Here is a 22,188-nt window from a genome sequence, read left to right on the forward strand (position 1 = left end):
ATACAACATTTTCCACAGTCCCTGATGATTTGGGGAGCCATGTCATCTGCTGGTGTTGGTCCACTGTGTTTTATCAAGTCCAAAGTCAGTGCAGCCTTCTACCAGGAAATTCTAGAGCACTTCATGCTCGCTTCTGCTGACCATCTTTATGGAGATGCTAAGTTCATTTTCCAGCAGGACGTGGCACCTTCCCAGGATTTGCTTGCATTTCTGCCCTTCAATCACCCCTTTTGTGACACAGGGATGCCTCCAGGGGTCATCTTAATTGCTGTCAGTTGCACGTATGAGGGGCGAAGTGAGTCATCAATCAGATTCCCCACTTTCAAGTCCACTTATAAATTTTCTTTTCTTCCTACCATTAATTATTAATATTAGTAATATTATCACTGTGAAGCAGTGTTAATTTCGTCGTCTAAAACGACTAAAACATTTTAGTCGACTAAATGAATATTATTTTAGTCGACTAAAATATGACTAAAACTAAAACAACTGAGATGACTAAAATACGACTAAAACTAAAACAAATGAGATGACTAAAATACGACTAAAACTAAATGGCATTTTAGTCAAAAGACTAAAATGGGACTAAAACTAAAATGCTATTTTAGTCAAAAGACTAAGACTAAAACTAAATTGAAATTTGACTTCAAAATTAACACTGGTCTGTAGTGCATGTTCATACCTCAATACCATAAATAACATATTAGATTTTTCACTCCAGCAGTATATAATGAGTTTGGAAATTGTAGAGAAATGTTAACTAATGCATTACAATTTAAAGGGGTTGTAAAGGTGTTTTTTTTTTTTTTAAAAATAACAAACATGTCATACTTACCTTCACTGTGCAGCTCGTTCTGCACAGAGTGGCCCTGAACCTGGTCTTCTGGGGTCCCTCGGCGGCTGTCTCAGCTCCTCCCCGCAAGCATTTACCACCTTCATGCGAGCTCTCTCGCACGGTGGTGAGTGCTTGCGGGCGCGCTCCCGTGATACAGCCGGCGGCTATAGCCGCTCGCTGTATCACTCGGCCCCGCCCCCCGGCGCGCCGCGTCATCGGATGTGATTGACAGCAGCGCGAGCCAATGGCTGCGCTGCTTTCAATCCATCCACTGCAGCCAATCAGCGGCCAGGGTGAGCGGAGGAACAGATGTCGGGAACGCGAAGCTGACTTTCGAGGCGTCAGGTAAGTAAAACGGGGGTGCTGGGGGCGGCGGTTCTGTCAGAAGTTTTTTCACCTTAATGCATAGAATGCATTAAGGTGAAAAAACTTTTACCTTTACAACCCCTTTAATTACACCCATTAGATTTTAGATGACTAAAATGAGTTTTAGTTGACTAAAATGTAGGACATTTTAGTCGACTAAAATGTACTGGAGATTTAGTCGACTAAATATGACTAAAACAATTGCAGAAGACTAAAATAGGACTAAAACGCAAATGCCATTTTAGTCCTTATGCTGGCCATACACTATACAGAAAATCGGCCGAACCCATTTTCGAAAAACGAACGTTCGACCGTGACCGCAAACGATCGTGCCATCATATAATGTCCGATAATCTGTTCAGTGGACATGAATAAATAATTTTGTGTTCGTTTTTTTACATATACCTAGTGCAGGCAGTTTGGACGGGAAACACATTAACCTTGCAATTTATCGTACGTTCGGCAGAAATTTTCCAAACATGCCGTTTGTTTTTTTCCACAAAAACGTCACAAACGATTATCGATTTGTACCCACTAAGTTGCCGAAAAACGAACGAAGTGTCCATACGAACGATTTTTCGGCCGATTTTTCGTATAGTGTATGGCCAGCATAAGACTAAAACTAAATCGAAATTCGCTGCCAAAATTAACACTGCTGTGAAGTATTTTCTGACCAGATGTGATCTTTTTGTATGTGATTTTTTAACCACTTACGCACCGCCCGCCATAATTTTACGTCGGCTGTTTAAAGGAGGATATTGTTGTTGTGGCAGCTGCTAGCTGCCATAACCCCGGTATCCTCCTTTTCAGTGAGCGGTCCACTACAAGATAAAAGTGGTCTCTGCGGTGGATTTTTTGCATTTTAGTGTAAATATGAGATCTGAGGTCTTTTTGACCCCAGATTTCATATTTAAGAGGTCCTGTCATGCTTTTTTTTCTATTACAAGGGATGTTTACATTCCTTATAATAGGAATACAAGTGACATTTTTTTTTTAAAATGTAAAAATAAAAAATAAAAGGTAAAATAAATAAGAAAAAGAAAAAATTTAAACGCGCCCGTCCCGACGAGCTCGAGTGCAGAAGCGAACGCATACGTGAGTAGCGACCGCATATGAAAACGGTGTTCAAACCACACATGTGAGGTATCGCCGCAATCGGAAGAGTGAGAGCAACAATTATAGATCTAGACCTCCTCTGTAACTCAAAACATACAACCTGTAGAATTTTTTAAACGTTGTGGCGATTTTTCAAGGTAAAAGTTTGTCGCCATTTCACGAGCGGGCGCAATTTTGAAGCGTGACATGTTGGGTATCAATTTACATTATCTTTCACAATATGAAAAAAATTGGGCTAACTTTACTGTTGTCTTATTTTTTAATTCAAAAAAGTGTATTTTTTCCAAAAAAAGTGCACTTGTAAGGGCTGCACAAATACGGTGTGGCAGAAAGTATTGCAACAACTGCCATTTTATTCTTTAGGGTGTTAAAAAAAAATAATGTATAAAGTTTGGGGGCTCTAAGTAATTTTCTAGCAAAAAAAACAGTTTTTAACTTGTAAACAACAAATCTCAGAAAGAGGCTCAGTCCTTAAGTGGTTAAACAATATATTATATTCACATATATGCATTATATATATATATATATATATATATATATATATATATATATATATATATATATATATATATATATATATATATACACACAGGTATATATTTCTCTCTCTGCCTCTTACGGGGGTAGGGCTTCCTTTTAATTATTCCGATTCAATTCATTTTCATTCATTCATTTTCAATTCATTCATGGTTGTCCAGAGTAGCCTAGCTTTGAGGAAGAGGGTGGGCCCCCGAAACACATTAGCATTTACCCCGTGATGTATTTTTGCATATGTTTCCACAGTGTGATTTTGGGACTCATTGAGAGTTGCATTTTGTGAGTACCCACTTTTTATTGAATTTATCATTCAATAAATGTCATTGGTAATGCACTAGGTGTGCGCGCTTTCCATTTTGTCTTTTCTGTAGCCCCTGATGTTAACCTGATGTTAACCCTGCCAGTGTCATTAGTACAGTGACAGTGCATATTTTTTGTACTGATCACTGTATTAGTGTAACTGGTCTCCAAAAAGTGTCAAAAGTTTCAGTTAGTGTCCCAATTTGTCCGCTGCAATATCCCACTATAAGTTACTGATCGCCGCCATTACTAGTAAAAATTAAATAAAAATTCCATAATCATATCACATAGTTTGTAGACGCCATAACTTTTGCGCAAACCAATCAAACCAAGCAAACCAATCAATACACGCTTATTGTGATTTTTTTTTAACCAAAAATATGTAGCAGATTACATATTGGCCTAAATTTATGAAGAAATTCGATTTTTTACATTTTTTTATTGGATATGTTTTATAGCAGAAAGTAAAAAATGGTGTATTTTTTTTCAAAATTATCGCCCCCTTTTTTTTTAGCGCAAAAAACAAAAACTGCAGAGGTGATCAAATACCACAAAAAGAAAGCTCTATTTGTGGGAAAAAAAGGACACTGATTTTATTTGAGTACAGTGTTGCACAACCGCGCAATTGTCAGTTAAAGTAACGCAGTGCCGTTTCGCTAAAAATGGCCTAGTCATGAAAGGTGGTAAACCTTCTGGAGGGCAAATGGTTATTAAAAAGAGATAACATGGGGCCTAATTCCAACTTTTATCCAAGGCATATAGCTTTTGCTTACAAGTTTTCAGCAGCACTCTTTTCAGAGCAGTTTTTGTTAAAAGTAGCATCCTATATCACGAGACACAAAGGGGGTTATTTACGAAAGGTAAATCCACTTTGCACCACAAGTGCAAACTACAAGTGCAAAGTGCACTTGAAATTGCACTGAAAGTTCACTTGGAAGTGCAGTCGCTGTAAATCTGAGGGGTAGATCTGAAATGAGGGGAAGCTCTGCTGATTTTATTATCCAATCATGTGCAAGCTAAAATGCTGTTTTTTATTTTCTTTGCATGTCCCCATTAGATCTACAGCGACTGCACTTCCAAGTGAACTTTCAGTGCAATTTCAAGTGCACTTTGCACTTGTAGTGCAAAGTGGATTTACCTTTCGTAAATAACCCCCAAAGAGACTTCACTGAAAGAGGTACCGTATTTATCGGTGTATAACACACACTTTTCTCCCCTTAAAATCAGGGGAAAATCGTGGGTGCGTGTTATACGCCGATCCCCGCTGTCTGTGAGGGCAAGAGGAGCGCCGCCGACATTGCCCGAGCCGAGTGTACTCGGCTAGGCTCGGCTCTGCTCGCAGTCACGCCCAGTCCCGCCTCCTAGCCTTTACGTCCCGCTATTGGACCAGTGTTGTGTCCATCATAGGAGCCGGGCCAAGGGGCGGGACGGGGGCGTGACTGTGAACGGAGCCGAGTACACAAGTACACAGTACACTCGGCTCGGTCTATGACGGCGGCGAGAGGAGCCGAATATCTCGACTGCAGCGGTGGCGCTAAATTTAAAACCCAAACATGCTGCAATTGTGGGCAAGGCTGCAGATGGACACTGGGGAATTCTGCAGATGGACACTGGGCAAGGCTGCAGATGGACAGTGTGCAAGGCTGTATTGATGGGCATTTCAAATGTAAGTTTTTTTCCTTAAGCTTCCCTCCTAAAAGTTTTTATCCTTAAACTTCCATCCTAAACTTTGGGTGCGTGTTATACGCCGATAAATACGGTAACTGGAAACTGCCATTTTTGAAATGCAAGCATGCACAATTGAAAGAACAGAGTCAGAACTCCTTATCTATATACTTGTTCCAGGTTGGTAACTCAATAAGAATTAAAGTCATTGGATCAGCAAGATAGCTAGGCAACTAGCATTTCTAGAAGCATTACATAATTGTAGACCAATTTTTTTTTATTATTTTTTTTTTTTTTACAAAAGATTGTACAGAAAATATTAACAAGTACAGTAGGTTAAATATAAGCAGCCCATATATTTATTTTAAATTACAGTGTGCTAATGTGCTTTTCGATATCTAGTAGTAGTTAGTCACATTTAACTGGACTTTTTCTGTAATGTTGAAGACATTTTGTAGCTTGTCCAAGTAACTTCTTCAGTTCTAATGAGTGTCATGAAAATACACCAGCATTTAAATTAGTTGTAAAGGCAAAAGATTTCTTTTTTATCGTAGCCTCCCTGGCGATATGATTGTGTCAGATTTTTGCGTTTCAACGCGGTACAATTATTTTGCATAGAAATTTGGCGTTTTATATTGTAGGCCTGTAATTCTTAACAATAACACACTTAAATCTGTCCACCAAGAGTCTAGTAGCTATCCCGGGTATGATAAAGTTTGAAACACAAAATCATAAATTATAATATAATAAATAAATATAAATAATTATAAAAAATGATATTATAATAATAATAATAAAATCAATTTACCCATGATTCACTATCGCTCAATTCTGCAAGTGTTCTAATTTACTATCGCTGTTTTCTAGCTGGTCTAAAACCACTTTTGACGTAAAGGGACACTTTTTGGTTGCTATGGACAATCTCTAGTTTCCAGGCAGAAAGAACAGTATATATAACATAAAACTGCATGCAGGGCATTGGACAAAGCACTGGGGACAAAAGGGATGTGAAATAATTTCATACAGTAATGTAATCTGTCAGATTGCACTGTACTGTATGTATTATGATTTTTACATTTTTTGAATTTGCCACCGCGCTCCACCCCCGTGCGTCACAACGCTTGCAGGGAACGGAGCTCGGCATACAGAGGCCTTGGACCGAGGACAGAGCCCGCGGGACATCGCAGGATCCTGGAGACAAGGTAAGTATACCACACCAGGATCCTGCAATGCAATCCCAAGTGTGGCTCGGGGTTACCGCTTATGGTACTGAAATTTAACCCTGAGCCACACTCGGGAAAACCGCCAGGGAGGTTAATGCATTCTATGCATTAAAATAAAAAACCTTCTGTGTGCAGCAGCCCCCCTAATACTTACCTGAGCCCCTTCCCGGTCCAGCAATGTTGCACGAGAGACTCGGCTGCCTGGGACACTCTCTCCTGATTGGCTGGGACACACAGCAGGTGCCATTGGTTCCTGCTGCTGTCAATCAAAGTCAGTGAGCCAATCAGAGGAGAGAGGGGTGGGGCCGAGCCACAGCTCCGTGTCTGAATGCGGTACTAACATTGAATAGTTAGTACAGTGGCTCCTCCTGATCTGTCAGGTTTTTTTTTGTTCAGCCCTGCAGGTGTCTACTACCTGCCAGTGTATCTGTGTGCCTTTACATCCTATACGGGTAAGCAGATACAATCTGACAGGAAGAATCAATGAACCACCACAGTGTTACATATTCCACCCTAAAAACGGGTGAAACATGTAACATGTTCCCAAAGGTGGACTTATCCTTTAAGCTGAAGTTAGAAGTTGATTGGCTATCATGCACAGCTACACCAGATTTTGCACTCTCCAGTTTTAGTATATCAACGCCATGGTGTTGAAGACCCTCACCCCTCTTCAATGATGGTTGTTCCAGTTGCATGTAGATGGCCTCCTTAAGGCTGGGTTCACATATGTGTGGTCGTGGTTCACCACATGGGGTTCAGTGCGTCCCTGTTTAACGGTTCAGGTGCGAATCAGGTCTGAATTGCCTGAATTCCCACCTGAACCGGACCCAAAGACTGGAATGCGTATTGCGACCACCCCGGTCCTGTGTGAACCGGCTCCATTGCAAACCGAGCACACTTGCCTGTCATGCGCATTGGATGTGGGAAAACCGCATCCAATTTGCACATATGTGAACCCAGCCCTACACATTTTGCATGCACATCCTTACATGTCACAATGTTAATGTGTGTTGATGTGCATTATGATGCACATTTACATGCTATTTGATGTGTTTCAATTTATTTAGGTGAAAAACACATCTGGCATAGAGAGATGGGTGAATAGACCAAATTCCCTGGTTTGCTCAATTCAATTGAATTCAGTTCAGCCTCTCAATTCAATGTGTTAATAAGTAGTGAAGAAATGGTGCACATGGACATCCAGCACAGAAAGGGTACATTTTATAATTAGAATATTTGTTCTCTGTGTCGGGGTGGTACAGGGTGTCAGTGGGACAGGAAGTGATGAGAAATCCCCACCACAGTGTGAAGGCAGCAATAAGAACCTGACACTAGTCACAACCCTTCCTTACTACTCGAAATAAAGATTTGGCCGTAGTTTCAAAATGTTTTTACCTGTACATTTGTGAGACAGTTTTCTGTCCATATGGCTGTCCAAAGTGATGTGACTGAATGCTTCCAAAATGATTTACACTTTGTACAGCAGAGATGGGTGAGCATGGTATGTGCATTTTTTGGAGTGTAATTTTAAAGTTGATAAAAAAAAACAAAAAAGAAACAAACAAAAAAAAATGGGGTTCCTGAATTTTGATGTGTCCTGTTCTGTTACTAATATTGCTCTGAAGTGACTTTTTTTTAGATCTATGGCAATAAAATGCACCAAAAGTATGCATACAGCATTAGTAGTTAGTGGTTGTTCTGTTCACCATTAGCATAGCAGAATGGGTCTCCTCTAATTGGTACATCAAGTCCTTGGTGTCCTGCAACAGAGGTGCTTCATATTTCTGGTAGGATAGGTATCTGACGTATTTCACAGTGTCAGATATGAATTAATACAGAATAGTCATGGCACAAATGTAACCAATTCCTGCTGCTTTCAACACAGGATATCCTGCCTGTTTAAGCCATGTGTATAATCATCTGAGGAAGGAGTGAAGAAAAGCCGTCCACTTTACCAGAGAGATGCACAGTTATTGCAGTCATTTTTTATGTGTGTATAAATAAAAAAGGAAAACCGCGCTATAGAGCCAAAAAATTTGCAAGACTGTAGCTGCACCAGAAATACACCAATATCTGTGTAAACAACTACAAAAAATAAAAACAAGTGCGCTTACAATCAAAAATTCAAATGTGATTTGAAATAAATATACATAAATCTAAATAAAATTAAATTAAATATCCTGAGATGAGTACACTCTAATATGCAGAAAAGGAGAAACCAATAATTAAAACATAAATACATCTAGTACTTCATAAGTGATCACATTGGTGAAATAACAAAAAACAAAAATAATCAAAAGTGAAAACATATTGAATTTGTGAGTGAAGTCCCTATCCATAAAGAAAAAAAAGTTCCATGAACGTGTATCAGATCCATAAAGGTAGGGTGCAGATCCGCAGTTCATCAAACCCCAACCCATATGGGTGGAGGAAGAAGAAGAGGATGTGAAAATGTGTCTCCTAAAAGCAGTGAATCCAAGAAACATTAAAGGTGGACCCTTACCCAAAGTGGTGGACCTCCCTGTTGGCGAGGTCTTGTACGCGAGCAGATATAGCCCTCTGCGGGGACAGTGAGGTGATAGCGTCCAACACAGCTGATGAGTCGAGCGTTTCCAACCTGGCGTAGTCCAAATCGTCTGCCACTTAGTCCAGTTGCACTTGGTCTAAGTTCCAGCAAGCTCAAAGATGCGGAGAGCTGGAAACAACCAGAAGGGATGAGAGTAGCCTACAATATCCTCCCTGGTATACACAAAATAAATCTGCAGTAACTCCATAGGAACCCTGCTGAAGGGCAATTGTTCTGACTATAATTATTGTAATAGAGATTTATCCCATCCTGAGACCTCTATGTCTGGCCTGAATGTAGTAGAGAAAATCACTGCATACAATGTTCATCAGTTAGCGGATTGACATTCACCAATATCTTTACTGCATGCAGAAGGGTTGAGGCAAACAATATGATGCAGTGAGTTCTTTAATATCCTCAGCGCTTAAAGGAAAAATGATATGTGTGTGTGAAAACGGGAATGAATAATAACTCTTTAGAATATATATTCCCAAAATGCACAGTTAGAACTCTTTATAAATCTTATGTGTGTGTGTGTGTGTGTGTGTGTGTGTGTGTGTGTGTGTGTATATATATATATATATATATATATATATATACATGTTTTCTCATATAAATAAAGAAACAAACTATACAAAGCAAAATTGTTCCTATAAATGCAGCGCTGTGAAAACAAAACAAACCACCAGTGGGTTCTGTAATTAACCGCTTGCCGACCAGCGCACGGCGATGTATGTCGGCAGAATGGAGCTGGAGGCAAAAGGGTGTACAGGTATGTCCCCTTTAAGAAGCGGTGTCGCGGGTGCGCGCCTGCCGCGGTCTCCGTGACTGTGGGTCCCGCGGACTCGGTGTCCACCGGGTGCCTGCGATCGTGTCACGGAGAGGAAGAACGGGGAGATGCTTATGTAAACAAAGCATTTTCCCGTTCTGCTTAGTGACAGGACAGTGATCACAGCTCTCTCTCTCTCTCTCTCTCTCTCGAGAGAGAGAGAGAGAGAGAGAGAGAGAGAGAGAGAGAGAGCTGTGATCACTGTCCTGTGTGTTGAAGTCTAGCCCCCTAACAGTTAGAATCACTCCCTAGGACAAACTTAACCCCTTCACTGCCCCCTAGTGGTTAACCCCTTCACTGCCTGTGTCATTTACACAGTAATCAATGCATTTTTATAGCATCGATCGCTGTATAAATGAAAATGGTCCCAAAATAGTGTCAAAAATGTCCGATGTGTCCTCCATAATGTCGCAGTCCTGGAAAAAAAAAAATCGCAGATTGCCGCCATTACTAATAAAAAAAAATTTAAATAAAAATGCCATAAAACTATCCCCTATTTTGTAGACGCTATAAATTTTGCGCAAACCAATCAATATACGCCTATTGTGATTTTTTTACCAAAAATATGTAGAAGAATACATATCGGCCTAAACTGAGGGAAAAAATTTTTTTATATAAATTTGGCGAAAAGTAAAAAATAGCATGTTTTTCAAAATTGTTGCTTTTTTTTGTTTATAGTGCAAAAAATAAAAACTGCAGAGGCGATCAAATGCCACCAAAACAAAGCTCTATTTGTGGGAAAAAAAGGACATCAACTTTGTTTGGATACAACGTTGCACGATTAAGCAATTTTCAGTTAAAGCGACGCAGTGCCGAATCGCAAAAAGTGCTCTGGTCAGGAAGGGGGTAAAATCCTCCGGGGCTGAAGTGGTTAAAACCTAAATCAGCAAAATCAAGTGTCCTTTTAAGCTACATTTCCACTATAGTGACTATGTGGTGCGACTCTGAGTGCAGCGTGGATCCAACTTTATAGTCTCTGGATCTAAGTCACATCAAAGTAGTGCAGGAACCTTTTCAAAGTCACTGCAACTTTAAGTCGCATAGATGGAAACGGGTGCAATTGAAATCAATGGGCTGTGACTTGTGACTTTATGTGTCTAAAGTCGCATGACAAGTCACACTAGTGGAAACGGAGCCTTAAAGTCCAAACAAACATATGTTCTTCAATCTTAATATGGATTTTGAAGTGGTAATCCACCAAAATGCCACCTCTCAAACATGCTTCATTACTCCCTATGAATATACTGTACTAATGGAGGGGGGTTGTCCTGCGGGGTCTGTACTAATGGAGGGGGGGCTTTGTCCTGGGGGGGTCTGTACTAATGTGGGGGGGTTTGTCTTGCGGGGGTCTGTACTAATGGAGGGGGGTTTGTCCTGGGGGGTCTGTACTAATGGTGGGGGGTTGTCCTGGGGGGGTTTGTACTAATGGAGGGGGGGTTTGTCTTGGGGGTCTGTACTAATGGAGGGGGGCTCCTGGGGGGGTCTGTACTAATGGAGAGGAGGGGGGGCGGTTTGTCCTGGGGGGTCTGTACTAATGGAGGGGGGTTGTCCTGGGGGGTCTGTACTAATGGAGGGGGAGCTTTGTCCTGGGGGGGTCTGTACTAATGGAGGGGGGGTTGTCTTAGGGGGGTCTGTACTAATGGAGGGGGGGTTTGTCTTAGGGGGGTCTGTACTAATGGAGGGGGGGTTTGTCTTAGGGGGTCTGTACTAATGGTGGGGGGGGGTTGTCCTGGGGGGGTCTGTACTAATGGAGGGGGGTTTGTCTTGGGGGTCTGTACTAATGGAGGGGGGCTCCTGGGGGGGGGTCTGTACTAATGGAGAGGAGGGGGGGCGGTTTGTCCTGGGGGGTCTGTACTAATGGAGGGGGGTTGTCCTGGGGGGTCTGTACTAATGGAGGGGGGGCTTTGTCCTGGGGGTCTGTACTAATGGAGGGGGGTTTGTATTAGGGGGTCTGTACTAATGGAGGGGGGGTTTGTCTTAGGGGGTCTGTACTAATGGTGGGGGGGGGTTGTCCTGGGGGGGTCTGTACTAATGGAGGGGGGTTTGTCTTGGGGGTCTGTACTAATGGAGGGGGGCTCCTGGGGGGGGGTCTGTACTAATGGAGAGGAGGGGGGGCGGTTTGTCCTGGGGGGTCTGTACTAATGGAGGGGGGTTGTCCTGGGGGGTCTGTACTAATGGAGGGGGGGCTTTGTCCTGGGGGTCTGTACTAATGGAGGGGGGTTTGTATTAGGGGGTCTGTACTAATGGAGGGGGGTTTGTCTTAGGGGGTCTGTACTAATGGAGGGGGGGTTTGTCCTGGGGGGGTCTGTACTAATGGAGGGGGGGTTGTCCTGGGGGGGTCTGTACTAATGGAGGGGGGGTTTATCCTGGGGGGGTCTGTACTAATGGAGGGGGTTTGTCCTGGGGGGGTTTGTACTAATGGAGAGGAGGGGAGGCGGTTTATCCTGGGGGGTCTGTACTAATGGAGGGGGGTCTGTCCTAAGGGGGTCTGTACTAATGGAGGGGGGGTTTGTCCTGGTGGGGGTCTGTACTAATGGACGGGTCTACACCCAGGAAAGTACACCCAGGACTCCAGAGGGAGAGGGCAGTGCTGAGAGAACACCATCAGAGAGTGAACCCCGCTGCCCTGCGCCACCAGAGGGAAAGCCACACAGCCTAGCGCCATCCCTGGCGGAGAAAGGAATGGAGTCATTGCAGGAATACAGATCTGGGTGCAACCCAGCGGAGTCGCCACGGGCAATTCAGAGTGAGCTGACTCCTGATCAGAGATACCATTGCTGTATTGCTGGGTCAGGTGAGAGGGCCAATAGGCCATTATCTACTAACGTCCATAGGAACTGCAGTCTCTGACCATCTCCTGTATTATATCTGCAGTCTCTGACCATCTCCTGTACTATGTCTGCAGTCTCTGACCATCTCCTGTACCATGTCTGCAGTCTCTGACCATCTCCTGTATTATGTCTGCAGTCTCTGACTGTCTCTTGTATCATGTCTACAGTCTCTGACCTTCTCCTATATTATGTCTGCAGTCTCTGACCGTCTCTTGTATTATGTCTGCAGTCTCTGACCATCTCCTGTATTATGTCTGCAGTCTCTGACCATCTCCTGTATCATATCTACAGTCTCTGACTGTCTCTTGTATCATGTCTACAGTCTCTGACCTTCTCCTATATTATGTCTGCAGTCTCTGACCGTCTCTTGTATCATGTCTGCAGTCTCTGACCATCTCCGGTATTATGTCGGCAGTCTCTGACCATCTCCTGTATCATGTCTACAGTCTCTGACTGTCTCTTGTATCATGTCTACAGTCTCTGACCTTCTCCTATATTATGTCTGCAGTCTCTGACCGTCTCTTGTATCATGTCTGCAGTCTCTGACCATCTCCTGTATCATGTCTGCAGTCTCTGACCATCTCCTGTATTATGTCTGCAGTCTCTGACCATCTCTTGTATCATGTCTGCAGTCTTTGACCGTATTATGTCTAGGGGCTCTTTCTAACAAACAGCCCTCTGTGTGTGCATCAGAGAGACTCCCCTCCAGGTCTCATTAGTGTACTCTCTTTCTGTATTTTCTTTATTGTTAAGAGATCATGGGAGGATCCCAAGGTAACGAAGACTTCTAAGGGGAGCATCTCTGTGTTTGAGCCGTTGCCATAGAAACATTTGTAAAGGGGAGGAGTTGGTAAGACGACCACGCCCATGTGGGGGCGCCAGAAATATTTCTGCACCCAGGCGTCTGTGACCCTAGGATCGGCCCTGGACTCTTCTAACCATTGGTCTGGCATGTATGGTGTTTGTACCTGACATAAGTCAAAGGTTTCTTCAGGTATAAACTGTCGGGACCAATAATCCAGGTCAAAGATCATCACAGCAACTGGTGGCCCAGCCAGTTCTAAGGTCTCTGAAAGGTTCTGCAGGGGGTTGTGCTGGAACTTAGAAACTCTGCAGTCAATATTGACAAGGAATAGGGGAGGGGGGGATATGACTACAAAGCCTTGAGTGACTGCAGCAGAGGCCCTTAAAGGCCCTGGAAGGGGGCTTGGTCTCTGCTGGCCACTACTTGCTGCTTGAGCGATTACATGCGAGCAGTAGCTGTCAGCTTCCCAATGCTTTCAATTAAATTTCCTCCTGCAGCTAATCGCCAGGAACCCCGCTGGGGTTCACGTATATAATTACACGTGGTTTTATTCGCAAGTATAAATGAGGCCTCAAGGTCAAGCTTGATAGTTCCTCTTTTACTTTGCATAATGAAATAAGGTTGAACTAAAGCACATAAAAAATGCACACGTGAAAACGTTTTTCTCAAGAGCGTGTACATGACAAATCTCAGACTGAGCTGTATAGAGAGATGACGATGATCCATTGCTCTAACTCAGTGTTTCTCAACCTTTTTTCAATCAAGGCACCCTTTAAAATTATGCAATATCTCGAGACACCCCATTCTAAAATGATGGTAAACTAAACTATAAACATAACCCAGCAACATCCACATAAGAAGTGATTCATTCTTCTAAAGCAAATACACCTTTGCACACTGATACTGACTAGTATTCCAACATTCCTCTTCTACCTCAGTTTCTTGCCCTCACTCAGTTAATGTGACCTCAGTGCTGACGGAGAGGGGAAAAAAAGGATGCTGTGCAGGCGCCTGACGTCTTCCTTATCAACCGATGACATCATTGTTTGTTAGAGCTGCCCCTAGAAGGTTGTAATGGTTGACAATGAAAACCTGTGGCTTTATGTAACTAAAAGGCAGGCTTCATCAACCTGCTGGCTTGTATGCAATTTTTGGGCAATTTTTTGGCATTTTACTAATGTACCTCAGAAGATGCCTGGGCACCCTGGTTGAAAAAGGCTGCTATAACTAATTCACTTTCAGGGCTGGAATTACAGTTATGGCTCATTCACACTTGCAGCAGCATTTGCTGACCCTCTGAAAAGCAAGCCACAATTGATTGCTTTTCAAAGAGCACTTGACAGGTAGCTGGGAGGCAATACATACCTCCTCACCACCTGTTATAACCCTGAAAAGCCCACATCACCGCAACCACAACGTTAGAGGATGATTGTGGTGTGGCCCCATTCACTTGAATAGGTTGCGTTCGACAGCAGGACTGCCCACAGAATGCGACATGGGGTACAGTTTTTGCCAAGACTGCAGAGCAAAGCATTGTGGCTGTGACGTGTACAACCTTGCATGCTTGCCATTGCAGCTTAAAGGGAGAGTCAAGTGGCGGTAAAATCATACCTCAATTCCCTATTTTTACTGCCTTTGGGCCAACCATGTGGATTAGTCCTTAGGCACAATAGATCTGAGCCTATAGGTGGCATAGGTTGCTTTACCATGCCTCATGTGTTTGGCTCCTCAGTGATTAGAGATGTGTGTGTATGTAAATTTCACCTTGAGCATCTCTGTCAGCAGAAGGTAAGAAGATGAAGGGAGACATACGAAAAAGCCTACAGCTCTTCCTGCAGGCTCAAAAGTGAATACTCCATATTTAAATCCAATATGTAGTTTGATAATAAATAAAAAAATGGAAACATATTTAAAATTTTAGTTTTAACCATAACTAAGAAATAATGTACACTATACAGTCCCTGAAAACTAAATAAAAGCCTGCTTTACAAGGCTTTTCTTTTAATCTATTCCATTAAAGCCTAAAAATGTGCCTTAATTCTCACTGCTGGATTGGGCGGTTTGAGTTTTGGCACCAAGGTCACTGCATTACACACACTTTTTTCGCACCTGCCTCTAGGGCTGAGCCTTTTGGCTAGGACCAGAGGAATTTTTTATTCCTCGCCGGAAGGCCGGCCATTGTATTGCACAATGGCACCTTCTCCACTTTCCTTCCTCCCACGTTTATTTGTGTGTTAGTCACTTTTGTCTTTATTTTTGGTTGCACTGTACACGTCTTTTTCACATTTGATTTGTAGGGTGTAGGTCCTCGGGTCTGCCCTGAAAGTATTGGGAGGGGGTGGATATGGCCTTCTGGCTTAGTTCGCCCTCTCTCATGGGGTCTCTCTTCGGGGGAGCCCCACCCAGTACTTGGGTTGGTCTGTTTCAGCAGACCTCCCAGAGAACGGGGTCCACCTGGTTTTGGCCAGGTGGACCAGTGAAGTACCCCAGTACCTGTCAGGAGCCGAACACCTTGGGGGATCAGGGCTAGGGTCTTTTCTCTTTGGAGGAGGACCATGTGTACACCCTGTGCACTTTTTGTGTTTTCACTTTCTTGTGTGCACTTTTTTTTTTGCACGGGGTGGAGTCTGAGTGTATTCACACACCATGGGCTTTTACAAACGGGCTTTTACAAAAAAAAAAAAAAAAAAGCCTAATAATATGTGTTATATCAGAAAGAATATCTGGTAATGGAATATCTATTTTTAATAACGTGAACATGTCTAGACAGTCTGTGAATCTTCACAGGCATTACCTGGAAAAACCAAAATCACATTACATTGTGCGTACAAAAGAGATCAGTTTGATGAAAACAAGAATTTTGTCAATGTGCAATGCTTTAAAAATCTTGTTTCCGGTTTGTAACTACGTATATTTAATGGCTCAGCTCAGGTCAGCCATATTGTGGGTCAACTCTGATCTCTGACCAGCCAGGGCAACCATCAGGACAGTTTAAATTTCCCCCAGACTCCTTCTCCCAAAGTGTTCTTTTCCCTGTCCTCGCTACAGGTAGCACAAAGAATATGTTTTATGTATTTTTGTTAAGTTGGAAGCATCCTTTTGGTTTTAACTCCAACCCTCCCGCCTAGATTCAAAGGCAGAAGAATCCTTGTTGGAGGTAAGACCTCCTGATGGGAATGTCCTGTGCTGAGGCTTGCCTGGTCTAAATGGCAGGTTACTTGGATGGGTGGAGGACTCATTTTTAGTATTATAGTGCTTTTATTTCCCTCTTAGGTATCTGTTTATGCATTCTGCTGTGTAGGGCAGGGGATGCGCATGTCCAGGGGTGAAGGGTATAAGTGACACGCTGGAACTTCCAATATTCTGAGTTGGTTCTCCTTCCAGCTCTGAGCTGAATGCCAAATAATTAAATTCTAGTCTCATCTGACCACCTTAAATGCACCTTGAAGATTCTGAGGCAGTTATGGTCAGATGAGACTAAAATTGAATTATTTGGCCTCAACACCAAATCATATGTCTGGCGGAAATCCAATACAGCTCAACATCCGAATAACATCATTCCTACAGTAAAGCATGGAGGTGGTAATATCCTGTTGTTTTATTTATTTATTTATTTCAGGTACTTATATAGCGCCGTCAATTTAAGCAGCGCTTTACATATACATTGTACATTCACATCAGTCCCTACCCTCAAGAAGCTTACAATCTAAGGTCCCTAACTCACATTCATACATACTAGGGACAATTTAGACAGGATCCAATTAACCTACTAGCATGTCTTTGGAGTGTGGGAGGAAACCGGTGTACCTGGAGGAAACCCACGCAGGCACAGGGAGAACATGCAAACTCCAGGCAGGTAGTGTCCTGGTTGGGATTCGAACCAGCGACCCTTCTTACTGCTAGGCAAAAGTGCTACCCACCACATGGTGGGTGTTTCTCTGCAGCAGGGACTGGAGCACTTGTCAGGATAGAAGAAAAATGGATGGGGCAAAATGCCATCAAATTCTTGAGGAAAACCTGCTTCCCTGTGCCAGAAAGTCATCAATGGGAAGAAGGTTTACCTTCCAACAACAACAGGAAAAAAACAAGGTAGCGCTAGAGGTATGTCTGAGGATAACTAGAAATAAAACATTAGCTAATAGTTCAAATGATTAAGCAGTGAATCAACAGTGACAATGATTAAATTAATAAAATTACAGTGGCACTTGCAGAGAACAGTGGCACTGAATGTAAGTTCATGTAAGAACAGTTATGCAAGTCCATGAAAAAAAGTCCATATCAGAAAGTTTGTGATAAAACAGCACTAGGAGGCAGCACCCTAGAGCAAAAAGATGAACTCTGTGGGTTCGACCAGATACGAGTGTGCGGTTCAAGCTGGTTACGGCGGCGTCCGGCTACTTCCTGGTTCCATCTGCTTACACAGCCTGTACTCGAGTCCACAGCAGCCATAGGACACCTTGGAGAAGCCAGTGCACTGATGTTTGCTATTACCCAATGCCTGTTATTCACCATCATCTTGTGAGTTGCCAATTTGTTTTTAATCATTAAAACCTACTTCGTATGCTGCACTTAGTCTAGCGCCCCTTTTGTGTCTTACCTTCCAACATGAAAATGACCCAAAGCACACAGCAAAAATGACCACACAGTGGTTGAAGGAGAAAAGGTGAATGTCCTTGGATAGCTTAGTCAGAGCCCAGACTTAAACCCTATTGAAAATCCGTGGAATGACTTGAAGACTGCAGTCTACAACCGGTCACCAACAAATTTAACTAAACTTGAGCAGTTCTGCAAAGAAGAGTGGGCAAATATTGCAAAGTCTAGATGAGCAAAGTCAGTAGCGACATATCCCAACAGACTAAAGGCTGTAATTAAAGTAAAATGTGGTCCAACTAAATACTGACATAAGGGGGTGATCCTTTTTCCAACTCAGTAATTTCGTTTTTGAATTTTTTAAATTTGTTTCTGACATGCTGTTGTTGTTATCTCTTTTACTTGGATGTTATAAGTTGCGCTGAGTAAATACAGCTGTATAAAACAAAGAATGTGTCTGTCTTCATTTCAGGCTGCAAAGCAACAAAATGTTTTTATTTTAAAGGGGGTGATTCCTTTCTATACCCACTGTAGAGATGATGAATTTCCCTAATGGGGGCACAGACAGGAATAAAAGCTGGCAGGTATTCTAATCAATTTTCTCCTTTTCCAAAACTTAAAAAAAAACACTTCTAGTAGTATTTGTTATACTTTCAGGGCTTCAGTCATGTCTTCGCCCTTGCCTCTTGAATACATTTTTTGAGCAGCAGCATTCTGTGTTCTCTCTTTCCATCCTTTGTTATTGATTTTAGGTTTCACAAGTATTCTGAAGAGTCCGGTGGGATTTTTTTTGCATTTTTTGCTGTTCTGAGGGTTGCCAAAGTAAATCAAAGGATGGAGTTAACCCACAAGCCATATTTTCTCATTACAGGCCTGCTCTTTGGTGCTACAGAATGGTTGTTTACTGCTCCTACTCAGAATGCAACTCTATGAGTAAGTTTTAAAACAAGGTGCTTTCTTGTAAACCCAATATCTTAAAATGGAACTTTATTCACTGAATTAAAATTTGCATAAAGGCCATATTTTTAATTCAAAAGAGACATACTATCTCTCTTCTGTATTAACAGATTCCTATTTGCATATTCACACAGTACACTGAGCTCCACATGTCCAGCTCAGTGTGCAGTTTCAGCATCTGACAAGATAAATAAACTCCTGCACATGCATGGGATTGACATCATCCCGACCTGGCCAATCAAAATGGCCGAAGATTGAAACCCAGAAGATGATCAGCTGAACATGTCAGCAGCCAGATTAAAGCCTGACGGTCAATTGGATTTCTTTTTGACTGTTGTTCACATGCACTAATAAAACAATGTTTTAGCCGACTTCCATGGCACCAGCCTTTTTTGCATGGACTATATGCAGGTGTACAAAGACTTCATAGGCTGAGTGCTGTGTTCTTGAGGCTCACCAGACATTGCACAGGAGGTAGATGCTCGGATGCACCTGTTCCAGAGAGGGACAGCATTGAAGGAGTGGAGGTATGCATAGTTCCGCTTTCACAGTTGGTAAGCAGGGACGTTGCGTTTGGTTTTCTTTAAGAATTATATCTTCTTCTGCGCTATCCAAAATAAAAAGAATCATGTATATACTGTATATTTTACTTCCTGCCCCATAGATGTAACAGGAAGTCAGAGGAAATCTTTTGAAAGCTGCCATCATAGTTTTCACTGAAACAGGTGTCCCTATTGTTTGATTTGCCCTTGCATTTTGTTCTGGTGACAATTCTAAAATTGAGGTTATCCCATCTTAATAACAATGGTCAAAAGAATAAATAAAGAGGTAAATCAGAGGTTCTAACAATTTTCCATTAAATTCACTTTAACCCTTTCACCACGAGAGTCACTTTTTTGCACACATGATATAATGTACAATTTAGGCCTCAAAATTACTGAAAACTTCCAAAACAATATGTAGCACCCTCTAGTGTACTAGGAGTGATAGTACCTTTTGTGAGAATAGGTACATTTTCAGGCTTGGCTGGGAGCCAATCCTGGGTGTGTTTTTGAAATCTGAGAAGGGAGTGACTCAGAATAGAGCTGGGTGACTCACAGGTGGTGTTATTAGGACCTCCCACTTCTTTCCAGAATCATCTGGTGTTTTCTGGAGAGGTGGAGCGGGGAGGTGGAGCTACCTGGGGTATTCTGAGGAGCCCTGGCCAATCCCCAGTCTGGATTGGCAGGGGGCAGGCCTCCTTAAATGCCCAGGGTCAGCTCAGCTGGGGAGGAGTTGATCGGGTGGAAAATGGAGATGGAGTGTTAGGCTGTCGGGTCCTTTGAGGGAGCTCCCCAATCTGGGGGGGGGGGGGCGGGGGGGGTGACCTTAAACCTGGGCTCGTGTGCAGACCGGACCCTCTTACAACCCACAGAGGTGTCCTGACCAAGAGGCACAGGAGGAGCAAGAGAGGACAGCAGGAGAACACTGCCAGGCAAGTCTCCAGGAGTTCCACAGAGGCAGCCAAGAGGGCTGGTGAGTGTTCACACAGTCAGGAGGACTGGGAGGCGCACCTGAGAGGACTGAGATGCAGCAGTCTGGGATGGGCGCAGAGCCAGTCTGGAAGATTGTGGTGGCACGGGCAGTGGAAAGGGGAGCTGCAGCCAGGAGGGCTGGCAGTGCCTGAAAAAGTGGTACTGGGAGCAGCAGTCCCTGCTTGCAAAGAGCATATGTTTTAGGCCTGGCTGAGCCAATGTCAGGCCTACAGTCCTAGCTAGTCCGGGAATTGCAAGCAAGTGATGTGCTAGAGGGGTGAGGAGTAACAGTCTGCAAGCAAGGAAATGCAGGAGGAGAAGAGATTTTTATTTTACCGTGGTGTATATAGTTGGTCCCAATATTGACTATCGATTATCTGGGCATCTTATAAATTCCCAATCGCTATCCAAGTTAAATTCCCCTCAATAAAATACAAAAAAACAAGTGCAAGGACTGCTTTCATGTCTCTGGATGCTTGAAAAGTGTGTGCCTGGCTGGGCAGGGTGACATACGGACTACTACACTTAGCAGCCCCTACGGGGGTATCACTACAGATATTTTTTCAGAAAATCTTTTCAATAGAAAAAATAGTGCTTGTTGTATAATACACTTTTGTATAATGAAATTATCTGCACATGAATATTCGGTTTAACCATTTCTTTGCTTATTTTTTTTTTACAATTACTTTTGGGTTAGGAGTTGCTTGTAATGTGCAGCAAATTCACTTACAATTTCCCACGTACTCTCAGGAACATGAATGATCTTGCAGTGCTATTGCTTGCTAACTTAAAATTTTGAAATAGTGAATCTGCATTTTAGGAGGCGCTTTACAGGTCTGTAAGTGAAGGAACTGTGGGGAAAAAAAGGAATTTTGACTTAGCTGTAAATTCCATATCTTGGAATACAGTCTAGGACACAGGCCAGATTTAAAGCTTGGGCTATAGGCTGCTATTTTCAGGTGATTGGACCCTGGGCAAGCTTTTGGACAAGCCCCCCTATTCCTTTAACCCTACCCCACTCCGTAAGACCTGCAATCACTGTAAGACAGGAACAGAGGGGAGGGTGACCTGTGTCCTATGGCATGGAATTTACAGATATGTCAATTCCAGATATGGCAGCTGGGATTGACAACTGTGTACAGATAGCTGCATCCGCCAAACCCTTAAACTGCAAAAACAGGCTGTTATTGTGGGCATCCAGCTTCAATCAGCACAGACAGACAAATACTGGCTGTGTAAACAGTCCCGAATAGCTGCAGCCGCCGACAGCCTGTTATTGCAATGTATGGGCTTGGTGGCCTATCCACACACAGCTGTCAATCCCAGCCACAGGAATCAGTAGATCTTGCTGTTGAGATTTGCACATTCGCCTGTGAATGGAGCCTTAATCCTCAGAACCATTCTCATGTGTATTGAGCTGCGATATATGAAAACTGCAGCCAAGTCTTAATTTCCACCTGCTGGTAACCTTGAAATGAATCATTGTATTCTGTCAGTAGAAACACAATCCCCTGGATACATTCCCACTACTGTTGTCTGCCCGGTAGTTATGTTATAGAGCGTGCTGGCCGTAAGCAAAAATACTATTAAATAAAATAATCTATCCCTCAACTGCCAGTAAGGTTGTCCACTAGAACAACCAGAGATGACAATATATTTAAAAAATTATTTGACCTGATGATTCAAAAAATAAAACTTAAAGCACAAGCAAGGCTAAATGTTTTCATTTTTAAAGAAGCCTTGGAGGTTTTCAATCCTGGAGCTGTTCCCTGCAACACCTCTTCTTTGCCACAAGATGTCCTCAGTCATCACTCAGCCCAGAAAACGAATACATGAGTAGACTCACCTGAGCATGGGGCCCTGCATTCAAAATGTATTAATGCAGAGATTATCTATGCATCATCCTCCGGGACCACCAACCACCATCAGAAGAACAAAGAGGAAGACAGCCTTGTGGGTTTCTGGCCTGAGGTACATTACTAAAGCAAACAAAAAAAAAAAACACTAGTTGGACTGAGCAAGAGGGTCCCCTAGGGTTGGGGGCATTGATCCCA

This window comes from Aquarana catesbeiana, linkage group LG03, assembly GCF_042186555.1.
Source record: "Aquarana catesbeiana isolate 2022-GZ linkage group LG03, ASM4218655v1, whole genome shotgun sequence".
In the NCBI taxonomy this organism is placed as follows: domain Eukaryota; kingdom Metazoa; phylum Chordata; class Amphibia; order Anura; family Ranidae; genus Aquarana; species Aquarana catesbeiana.